This window comes from Lynx canadensis, chromosome A1 (genome assembly GCF_007474595.2).
Source record: "Lynx canadensis isolate LIC74 chromosome A1, mLynCan4.pri.v2, whole genome shotgun sequence".
NCBI lineage: Eukaryota > Metazoa > Chordata > Mammalia > Carnivora > Felidae > Lynx > Lynx canadensis.
Window position 1 is genome coordinate 125,391,531 of NC_044303.2, and position 12,328 is coordinate 125,403,858.

Consider the following 12,328-nt stretch of genomic DNA (forward strand, 5'->3'; position numbering starts at 1 on the left):
GAAAACCCACTTTGAACTGACTGTAGCCGTATTCATTTTGATTATCCTTAGATCAAATAATGTAAGATTCTCAATTACAGCCATAAACTTGAATGATGTAAATTATCATATGAATGGGTTTGAATTCCATATTAGTATTAACTTTAAGGAAAATTATGTAGTTTTTTTCTAAAGAGAAGAAAAGCTTCTATTGAAGTTGGAAAATGTGTATACCTGTAAGTGAAAGAACCAGAAAAATAGCCTTAGAGAAAAGAGAAAGTTAAAGTATGTAGATAGTATTGATTATCTGCAGGTAACTCACCACTCTCATTACAATAGAATTTAAATTATACAGTCACCTTGAATAAAATTAGGACAGAGAAATGTTATTAGGAAGATCACATTTCCTTTTGTTAATTTTTGGAATGAAAGGATCCCAGGATTTTTCAATATTTTCCTTTATGGTTAACAAAACATCACGGATTATGTAAGTATGTAGCAGGATCTCACACTTGTCAGAATAGCTAAAATCAACAATACAAGAAACAACAAGTGTTGGTGAGAATGCAGAGAAAAAGGAACCCTGTGCACTGTTGTTGGGATTTCAAACTGGTGCAGCCACTCTGGAAAACAGTATGGAGTTTCCTCAAAAGGTTAAAAATAGAACTACCCTACGATCCAGCAACTGCATTACTGGGTATTTACCCAAAGCATACAAAAACACTTAAAGGGATACGTGCCCCCTCAACTTTATAACAACATTATTTACAATAGGCAAGATATAGAGGCAGCCCAAGTGTTGATTGATGGATAAAGAAGATGTGGTATATATATACAATGGAATGTTATTCAGCCATAAAAAAGAATGAAATCTTGCCATTTGCAAAAACATGGATGGAGCTAGAGAGTATAATACTAAGCAAAGTAAGTCAGAGAAAGACAAATACCATATGATTTCACTCATATGTAGAATTTAAGAAACAAAACAAACAGGGGCACCTGGGTTGTTCAGTCAGTTCAGCGACTCTTGGTTTTGGCTCAGGTCATGATCTTGCAGTTTGTGTATTTGAGCCCCGGGTCAGGTTCTGTGCTGACAGCGCAGAGCCTGCTTGGGATTCTCTCTTCCTCTTTCTCTGCCCCTCCCCTATTCATTCTCTCTATCTCTCAAAATAAATAAACTTACAAAATTTTTTTAAAAAGAAACAAAACAAAGAAGCAAATAGGAAAAAAAAAAGAGAGTGAATGAGACAAATCAAGAAAGACTCTTAATTATAAGGAATAAACTATTCTTTACCAGAGGGGAGGGGTGGGGATGGGCAAAATAGGTGATGGGGATTAAGGAGTGCACTTGTGGTGAGCACTGGGTGATGTATGGAATTGTTGAATTACTATATTGTGCACCTGAAACTAATATTACACTGTATGTTAACTAATTAGAATTAAAATAAAAACCAAAAAAAAAAAAAAAGTATGTAGCAGGCTAGCTGGGTTACCTGAAAGAAAAGAACTTAAAAGCTAATTGTGGTTGAAGGACATCATCAAGTAGGACATCAATGATGGAGACAGTTCCGGGAGTCCCTTGGTTCCTGTGATCCCCCGGTCATGGGGAAGCACTTGTAGCTTGTGTTTAAAGGATTTGTAAGGACCTGCCAGAGGGGTGGCAAAGTTCTCCAGACTAACAGCAACCCAAGTTTCCAAGGGGCATCAAGAACAGAATAACTCAAAGGTGGAGGGACTGAGCTAGCTGTGATGAGACTAAGAAAGGGGAGTTTCTGGTGACTGTCTGGTCTTCAGACTGTCCTTGGGGAACTAAGCAAAATGAAAGAGGATGACTAGTAGATAAAAAGACTACCCTTTACTTCACGTATTCCCTTCCTCCTCTCTTCTTTTCTTTCTCTCTTTCTTTCTTTCTTTCTTTCTTTCTTTCTTTCTTTCTTTCTTTCTGAGGGAGAGAGTGGGTGCAGGAGAGTGGGGAGCGAGGGGCAGAGAGACAGAGAGAATCCTAGGAAAGGCAGAGAGAGAGAGAGAGAGACAAGTGGGGCTCACGCAAAGCAGGGCTCGAGATCACCTGAAGGGGAGCTCAAGCTGATGAACCAAACTGTGAAACCATGACCAGAGCGGAAGTCAGAGGCTTAACACCAGGTGTCCTTCTCGTCTCTCTTTCTATCCTCTCTCTCCCTGTTCTCTCACACACCTGCTGTCTGGCCGTCTCTGGATTATTGGAAAGTAGGAAAAAAAGCAAGACAAATCCCTGTTATTCACATAACCTTTCCCTGAAGCCTATCTTTCTGTGAACAAAGGCCATGGCTGGAAAGAACTAGATACTCATCTATAACCCTCATTTCTGAAAATCTAGTCATTCATTGTTTTTTAATTCATTCATTTGTTCATCATTCATCATTCAACAAACATTTATTGAGCCTATAATGTTCTAGGTATAAAATTTATCTTTCAGATCAATTATTTTCAATCCTTTTTCTTTAAGCCATGCAAGCATTTCTTTTCCAGTAAAGGATCACCGATGCTCAATATGGAAAACATAAAAGCTGCACTGAGTAAATTGGGGTGAGGACACAGAACTTGCCCAATTCCTACCCTTCCTTGCCATGCAGCCCCTGAAAGATTCTGTGGAGCATAGCATACATACACTGTCCTGTAATGATCACTTTTGGAGGATGCTAGTGAACCACTGCATTAAGTTTGAAAACTGATAAAGAGAGCAAAGAATTAATCATTACTCCTGTGCTTCCTATACACGCTGTCCCTCAGAATAAGCAAATATTTGATGAACAAGTTTCTCCTTATAGGACTACCAGTAGAAAGAAGGAACAATATTGAATTCAAATATCACCATTTTGCAATCTCTAATGAATCAACAGATCAAGTCAGTGATCATCAATGGTGGCTAACATCACAAAGAACAACCAGACTTTCTGTACCACCTAATAGAAGAATGCACACCACCACTCACGAGGTTGTCTTGGAAAATAAATCCAGTGTCAATCTGGTTAATCACTAGATCTCATTTACAGAAAATTTAAAGGAGAGAGGATCATGAAGGAATTCTGTCCTCTGCTTTTCTTGAAGTTGGCACCCCATATCAATATCTTCTTCCCGACTTCAGGTGCTCCAGCACTAGCTCAGAGACCTAGATAGAACAATTGAGGTATTAAGTGGATAATTTGTTTATCTTTGAGGTTCCAGACAGAATTCTCTCTCCTCATCTTCAATTCCTCATTCTCTACCGGATCGCTTTCATGAACATTTAAATGTGCAATTGGTTCCCAGTGCAAGTGGTTCCCTAAATCAGATGTATATTGTCTGTCAGTAGCATTCGTTGTAGATCCTCTTTGAAGCCATTCTGTTGTCCCTGCTATTGTGATATTGCATTCTTCCACTGGTTGTCCAGTCTCTCTGATCAGAGCTTCTCATTCTTTTCTGCCAAATAATCTTTACATGTTGGACATTTTTAAAGGCTCAGACCTGGCTTCCCTTCCTTCTCGTTCTGTTCTCTTTCTCTTTCTCTCTCTCTCTCTTCCTTCCATCTCATCATACCCCTATCTTCAATTACTCACACTTCTTTAATGATTTATATTCTGATGACTCCCAAGTTTTTATTTCTGGCCTAGGTTTCTCTGATCACTTTAACATGTCTGCCAATTCTTTGACAATCCTTTCACCAATGATGGGGTCTAATTCCCCTTTGCTCAAACATGGCTTGGCCTTATGACTCTTAACAAATAGAATGTGTGTAGTAGAATACTCTTGTTGGCAGGGATGCTATGTGACTTCTGAGGCAAGTTAGAAGAGGTGATACAGCTTCCTCCTGGCTCTCTCTCTCAGGATGCATGGTCTAGAGCCCTGAACCACCACATAAGAATTCTCATACCCTGAAGCTGCCTGAGAGACAAAGCAGAGACCATACTGAGGTAGACAGAGATGTCTGAGGAGCTTCAGCTGTTCCAGACTCAGAATCTTTCCCAACACAGTGTCAGGCATGTGAGTGAAGAGTCTTCTAGGTGACACCAGTCCCAGCCATCAGTTGACTGTGACCTCATGACAGACCCAAGCCAGAACACCTCAGTCAAATCATTTCAGATTTTGACACACAGAAACTGGGACAAGTAATAAATGACTATTATTGTATAAAGACACTAAGTTTTGGGGTGCTTTGGTACTTAAAAATAGATATTCAGAATACCCTCTGACTTTCACACAGACATCTCCTGAAGGAATTCAGGACATGCCACCCCAAATATGCCACTTTGGCATATTGACTATTTTGAGCTGAAGGCACTTGAGAAGCAGCAGATGCAAGAAGGGCTCTCTGACCTCCCCTTTCCTCTCTAAAAATAGCCCATAAAATTTCCCATGAGAAAGGTGCCCTCTTCCTGTAGCAGAAATAAAAGAACATCCATATCACCAGAAATTGGGAATTGACACTGAGATGGATCTGTACAGATAAATTTACTAAAATCTTTACTTACTAAATTTATTAAAATCTTACTGTAATCTTACTAAAATCTTACCTTTATCTTCCACTAATCTCTTCACTCCCCACCCCCACCACCCCGTACATCTCCTAGTCACTTCCCCATAATTTATTGCCTCTAGCCCAAACCTCCTTTGTCTTATCATCTCTTTTCAAATATATTATTTCTTTATCTAAAAGGTATATATATAAACTTTTTGCTCTGGGCACATCTCTGGGTCATTTTCTTGTGAAGATTTTCATACATGTAAAATTCTAATTAAACTTGTATGCTTTTCTCCTGTTAATTTGTTTTAAGTCAGTTTAATTCTCAGGCCCAGCCAGAGATCCTAAGAGAGTAGAGAAGAAATTTTTATTTCCTTCTCTCTGGCCCTATTGTTTCCCCATTTTGTCCTCTTGTTAAGTAGTTCATTACCTTCCTCCATCACCCACCTCCCAATCTTAGAAACTTAGCTTCTTGGTTGATTTTCATTTGGTACTTGGAACAGTACTTCCCTCAATCTTTTCATATTTATTATCTGCCTTGTGTTTCCTAGAATTCTTATTTAGTAGCATCCAAGGCATTTGTGCAATATTTAAAAAAAAAAAAAAAAAAGATCCCCAGGGTGTAGCCAAGGCAGACAGCCTATAACAGAGACTCTTACATATGCATGCATATATTGGAATGAAGATCCAAGTGTTTCATGAAAATAATTATCTCTGACTGAAGTAGAAGAACCATTAAGAACCATTAAACTTTGACATGAGTTGTTGATGAAAGCAATAATTTCCTTTCCTAGAAGACATTAAAAGAATTAGATTCACAACAATTTAGGAATCTGAGTAGTAAAGATACTGTCAGTTCTAAAGCTAGGATAAAGATCTGAATGGTCAATGACCTGTGAGGAATCTAATTTTAAAGGCTAATACAGGCTTGGATTAGACGTATTTGTACCCAGGGGTGCCTGGGTGGCTCAGTGGGTTAAGCCTCACACTCTTGATTTCAGTTCAGATAGAGACCCTGGTCGGGCTCCACGCTGAGCATGGGGCCTGCTTGGGATTCTCTCTCTCTGTCTCTCTCTGTCTCTCTCTGTCTCTCTACCCCTTCCCCATGTGTGCACTTGTGCTCATGCTGTCTCTCCCCCGTCTCTCTCACTCTCTCTTAAAAAAAAAAGAAAAGAAAAGAAAAGAAATATTTGCACCCAAAGCAATGTTTCTGTACACAGTTCTAACCTGATTAGTCCTACCAAGGGATAAATGATACATTTTTTTGGACTTGATTTCTCTTGGCCTTGATCTGCAATAGGAATGGAAAGAGCAGGATGAACTAAGAGAATCTTTGTCATAGTACAGGAAGGGGAGGAGCAAGAGAAGAGGGTCAGGAAGACTAGGAATTCCCAGGTCTGCCCCAAGATGGGAGGAAATGAGACAGGATGACAGACAAGTTAAGACAGGTTGTGCCCTAGATGGATTCATATGGAATTTCTTTGGGGCTTCCATAAACACACCTGTATCTCAGAAGGAAGAGCTGTCTGCCTTATTTTGTGAGAAATGTTGGTCATGAATGTAAATAAATAGTCCCAAGCTATTGTGTGTTAAATCGAAGAATAATTCTTTGATAAGAAAATACAATAATGAATGTTTTGAGACAGGGAGAAGGAGAGAAAGAGAGAGACCTTCACAAAAAAAAAAAAAAAAAAAAAAAAAAAAGAAAAGAAAAGAAAAGAAAAGAAAAAGAGAGGGAGAGAGGAAGTAATCCTTCATAGATTCCACAAGAAAAAAACACTAATGGAGGGCCTGGCTGGCTGTGGGTAGAGCATGTGACTCTTGATCTTGAGGTTTTAAGTTCTAGCCTCACATTGGGTGGAGATTACTTTTTTTTTTTAAATTTTTTAATGTTTATTTATTTTCAAGGGACAGAGAGACACAGTGTGAGCAGGGGAGGGGCAGAGACAGAGGGAGAGACAGAATCTGAAGCAGACCCCAGGCTCTGAGCTGTCAGCCCAGAGCCCGACACAGGGCTCAAACTCATGAACTGTGAGATCATGACCTGAGCCAAAGTCAGACACCCAACAGACTGAGCCACTCAGGTGCCCCAAGATTACTTTTTAAAAAATTAATGAAGGGTGCCTGGGTGGCTCAATCAGTTAAGCATCTGACTCTTCATTTTGGCTCAGGTTATCATCTCATGGTTCATGAGTTAGAGCCCCACATCAGGCTCTGCACTGACAGTGTGGAGCCTGCTTAGGATTCTCTCTCCCTCCCTCTGTCTCTGTTCCTCCCCCACTGGTGCCCTCTTGCTCTCAAAATAAATAAACTTAAAAAAATTAAAAATTAAAAATTAATGAAAGGAAAGACCAGGTTCAATGTTATCTATACTGCAACATATTGGAACATGAAATAAATCAGTATCTCAGTCCTCAGAAATTTTAAGACAATGAATAACTCATCTAAGGCAATGTATATTTAATAGAAAAGTCCCAAAGTGAAGCACTGCAGTAATCTAGAATGAACATGAACAGCTTCTGATGTTAGGCACATTAAGAGTGAGGTGTTTTGGGAAAACAGCTTTCTGTTTTTGACAAGTACAACATCCGAGATGACATCTGAATAATTAATATGTTTAGCCTTGATAATACATTTTCAGAAGGAATGTGTTACTCTGGATACAAATTTTCAAATAGCGAACAGCACTTCTTACTGTCACCTGCCATTATGTGTCTTTCATCATCTATTTAGCCAGCTGTGCTGTTATGTAGACAAAAGCAAACGTATAACAGATGCTCCTAGAACTTAAAGCATGAGGTGTTTTCAAACATGGCTAGCTACATTGCTTAGAAATGAAAGGTGTCTGCACTGGAAAACAGATTAGTTTATCCACTAAGAGTAGTAGATAATGGAATAAAATTCACCACCTGCCAGCTAGCTATGTGTTCTTGCGCTAAGTTATTTAAACTTTCCAAGCCTCAGTCTTCTCTTCTTCCGGGGATGGCTATGATAATTAAACAAGATAATTCACTTAACAACAAACACATCTGGCAAAGGGTAAATGTTCAATAGATGTTAGCAATTCATTATTTAATTCTTATTGAATCGCATATGTGAGAGCTTTGGCGAGCAAGGAAATAGTTTGAAGAAAGCAAGTTGGTTTGGTGCAGTACTGCAGCTGAGGCTGCTGCTTAGTGGCAAAAGACAATCAAAACAAAACAAAGAATACCTGTATGAGTGGTGCTCCCAAACTCTCACCTCAGCTTGAAGCAGAGAAGTTCAACTTTTATCATCTATATATTGAAGTTCTGGGTAAAATCTCAATAAAAAGTAGGGCAGCTGGGTGGCTGTAGGAATCAAATAAGATCAGTATAAGAAACTGCCATGGAAGCATAACACTTATAATATTATATAAATGTGTCAAGTTTAACTTGCTATCTTCAAAAAGGCTAAGTATGAAAGCAAAGACAGGAACAGCCTTGGATGGGATAGATGACCTCTCAGGCCCTGTTAGATCTGTCATTAAGACCTTGAACCAAAATAATCATTTATATCTAACTTACTGAATTAAAACATTTTGACCCAATGAGGACCAAATAACAATTAGATGATAACACTGTGTTTAATGCGTTACTACAGTAAATCTGTAGATCAAGTAAGATCCAACTATACCCATTATTTTTGGAAAATAATAGAAAAGAGCATAGTTTCTATCATTTTTATAGATACAGAGCTTAACAAACTTTTAAATTTATTTTATTTAACCAATGTTCCACTCTGCTGAATTTCATGACGCAGAAAATGGACCATATTGTAGAAAAGGCTATTGGGAAACCCAAAATTGAAAAGTAATGATCACAAGCCACTATGGAAAGTGGTTGTAAAGAATTGAATGAAAAATGAGTAACACTAAAAAGAAGTTAAATCTCCCAACTTAATAATGAGTCTAGTAAAGAAGTCACAGACTGAAGGGGTGATAATAACCACCTCGTTGGATAATAAATTTGATTTCATTTCTGTTCCTAAGACAGCAAATTTATGAACAGCTCACAGTGGTGCAAAAAGTAATTTGAAATACACAGTAAGTTAATCAATGCTTGTTTTATGATTGCTGACCTAGGAAATTGCTGGCTGAGAAAGAGAAACACTCTGGGTCTCAGCTTCCAGTAGAGCCTCTCAGGCCTTCTCATCTGGTTTTTCTTCTTGGGTTGTCTCAATCCCTCTCAAAGTTCCAAACGGTCACCTTTACATGGGTGTGTGCCCTTCTACCACTAACTTCACTCTCTGGGCTCCAAGCTCGTGTTACTAATGGCCTACTTATTATAGGGCAAAAAACTGTCCCATTTTCCTTAGGAATGAGATTTCCAGGATGCAGACTTTCAGGGCTCTAACTGGGCAGGGCCCAGCCACACTGGGACAGGATACAACTTACTACTACATAACTCTCCTTGGTCACTCCTGAGGCAACTTACACTCAGCATATCCAAAAGTTATTGACCATCTTCCCCTCAATGCAGTTCCTCACAATATTCTCTCCAGCAATGCTTGGCACCCTGTCTGTGCTGACTACCATGTTAGAAACCCTGAAGTGATCACAGACCTATCCTCTTCACCTATCTCCCACACAAAATTAATAGAGTCCTCTGTGTGCATCTTCTGAAAGCGATCGATGTCTCTTTAGTTGGTTTAACTTCCTTATAATCTCTTACATAGACTATTGCAAAGGCCTCTTATAAGATAAAAATGATAGGGGCACCTGGGTGGCTCAGTCGGTTAAGTGGCCGACTTCGGCTCAGGTCATGATCTTGCGGTCTGTGAGTTTGAGCCCCACATCAGGCTCTGTGCTGACAGCTCAGGGCCTGCAGCCTGTTTCGGATTCTGTGTCTCCCTCTCTCTCTGACCCTCCCCTGTTCATGCTCTGTCTCTCCCTGTCTCAAAAATAAATAAACGTTTAAAATATAATAAAATAAAGTAAAACAAAATAAAATAAAATAAAAATGATAATTAAATATGCACTCTCTGACATGCCTCATTACTTATGTTATTTGGGCTCTGTATTCATGTTTCTTTATTAGTAAAAAATATTAATATAAAGACTGAGGAAATGTTTCAGAGTAATGCGACATGATAGAATCTTAGATTAGGGGAGAAAGTTCCCATAAAGGATGATATTGGGACAATCGATGAAAACTGAATATGGACTATAAGTTGATAATAGTATTTTATCAATATTAAACTTCATGAATAAAGTCATCACTCAGTAGGTATGTATCTGAATGTCTTTGTTCTTTGTTTATAAGTTTTATGTATTTATTTATTTGTTTGTTTGTTTATTTATTTAGAGAGTGAGAGAGAGCACAAGCAGTGGAGGGGCAGAGAGAGAGGGACACAGAGAATCCCAAGCAGGCTGCACACTGTCAGAACAAAGCCCAACGCAGGGCTCAAACTCACAAACTGTGAGATTGTGGGATGCTTAACCAACTGAGCCACCCAGGCCAGGCGACCCTGAATGTCTTTGTTTTTAAGATTTACATGCTGTTGGAGTGACAGGCCATGATCTTGGCAATTTTCATATTTTCAGGAAAACATTTTAAAAAATAAAAAAAAAAGAAGGGGATAAAATAAAAAATAAAGAAGATATCTTAGATGTGTGTAAGATATCTCAGGTGTGTGTAAGCACTTGGCAACGTTGTTGAAACAAAACATTAACTAATCGCTGGTGGGCCCACGTCAGGCAATGTGTTCAGAAGTCTCATTCATAGCAAATACAATGACAATCTTGGGTCTAGTGTGACATCAGCATAAGCTGTAAAGCCAAAGACTTTCCAGAAGGCCCCTTCTGGTCTAAACAGATGTTAAGGGGATTTGCTAAGTAAGTGCTTACCAAAGTAAAGCTTGGAAGGAGTCTAATAAGACAAAAACAACAAATATTGCTTATTGCAATTCAGCCTTCCACTTTCTATTGCAACCACTGTCTTGCAATCCAGCCTTCCACTTACTGAATTTTTTGCGTCTCTGACATTAAAAAGTGAAGTCTTGGGGTGCCTGGGTGGCTCAGTCAGTTAAGCATCCAACTCTTGATCTTGGCTCCAGTCATGATCCCACAGTCATGAGACCCAGCCCCACATCAGGCTCTGTGCTGGGCATGGAATCTGCTTGAGATTCTCTCTCCTTCTCCCTGTGCTCCTCTCTCACTTGCACTCTCCTGCTCTCTCTCTCTCTCTCTCTCTCTCTCTCTTTCAAAAAAAAAAAAAAGTGAAGTCTTGAAAGGATTCATCTATAATATAGGGTCAACTGACTGTATGTCTTAAGGAAACCAGATCAGACTTGACCTTGCTGATAATTTCCCCATTGAGTCATGAACCAGTGACTGGAGAAGATCAGGTAATAGGCAGTGAGGTCAGCCCATGAGAAGAGCACCTGTTTTGTGAATCTGAGGCCTCCAACAGCTTCCCGCAAGAAAGTCACCTCCCAAAGTGTGGGCTGGGAATGACAATGTGTTGCCCGTAGATGGCATGAGTTTTAAAGCCAGGATGGTATTCTCCAAAACCCAGATTCTTAGACTAATTGTTCTGCTGCCACACCCAGACCCTGAACCACCTGGTCTTGTACTTCTGCCCTACATCCAACCTCTATGCCTACTATTTCTGCAAACATGGTTAATTTTCAACTCTATCTAAATCATCGGCCCAACATTTAACCCATACTGCCCTCTTATGTCTCCATATCTTTGCTCGTGTGTTGCTTCTACTCAGATGACCCCTAAGCTTTGCACAGTGGCAGTATCATAGCCAATGAGGTTTATCCGAGACGTGATTATGGCTAATTGAAAACTTTTCCCTACTCAAAGGACCCTTACCCACTAGGCATGCAAGAAATCTCACCTTGCTTCAAAAGTTTATAACAAGTGTTTGCTTTTTAAAATCTTTAGTGAAATATTTTCTAATTCCTCCAAGCAGGGGTTGGCTTTTTCACCTATGACTTTATACAGATTTCTATTATAATTTTTATTTTTAATTTTGTTTTATTGTTACTTTCTATGTCTGCCTCCCTTGGTAACTCCTTCAAGGCCCAAACTGGGTCATTGTTTTCTTTCCATCTGGCCACCTTTTCAATTTCTTTCCAGTAGGCATCTTTAACACCTCATAGTTTTCTCCTTATACCATACCAACCTTCCAGTGTCCTGCTGACACTCAACACCCACACCAATCATTTTTGTTATTGTCATTGTTCCCTCCCTATCCAGGTTTTGTGCTTAATTAGCTACTGACCCCCATACACTTAGACTGAGGGAGGAGTAAGGGTAACACTGTAACTCTAGGGTAGAATGCTGGCATGCACCAGGAGCATTCTTGGGATGGTATATTTTCCTTTTGCATCACTCATCCTGATTGTTCTTTCAGTCCACTGGCTATTTTACCAGGTGTCTGTGATGCTTACTGTTACTGTTCAGGATGGTCTGAAACAAATTTCCATTTCCCTGCTTAGTATAGCAGATTGGATAGTTTGGGTGTAGGATGGAATCCCTTGGTTAGATCATGAGGCTATAAACAAGGGCAGGGATGCAAACAGAAGTGGAGACAGTAGGTAAAAGGCTATTGTGTTAATCAGTTTGATTGCAAACCTAACCCACAAGGTGAAAAATCTATACACTGAAAACTACAGAAACCTTATGAAAGAAATTGAAGAAGACACAAAAAATGGAAAAATATTCCATGCTCCCGGATTGGAAGAACAAATATTGTTAAAATGTCGATACTACACAAAGCAATCTATACATTCAATGAAATCCCTATCAAAATAACACCAGCATTCTTCACAAAGCTAGAACAAATAATCCAGAAAAGACCCCGAATAGCCAAAGCAATCTTGAAAAAGAAAACCAAAGCA

The 12,328-nt window shown here is 39.2% G+C and overlaps 1 long non-coding RNA gene and 1 pseudogene across 1 annotated transcript in view; one reads left to right on the forward strand and one right to left on the reverse strand.

Annotated features, from left to right (window-relative positions):
* The window catches only part of LOC115518069, a 58,412-nt gene that overhangs the window by 7,335 nt on the left and 38,749 nt on the right, over positions 1–12,328 (reverse strand). The window contains exon 3 of the long non-coding RNA XR_003970165.1: positions 7,668–7,785. This is a non-coding gene — a long non-coding RNA (uncharacterized LOC115518069). The remainder of the gene's footprint in view (positions 1–7,667; positions 7,786–12,328) is intronic.
* On the forward strand, positions 11,204–11,386 carry LOC115526078 (annotated as a pseudogene).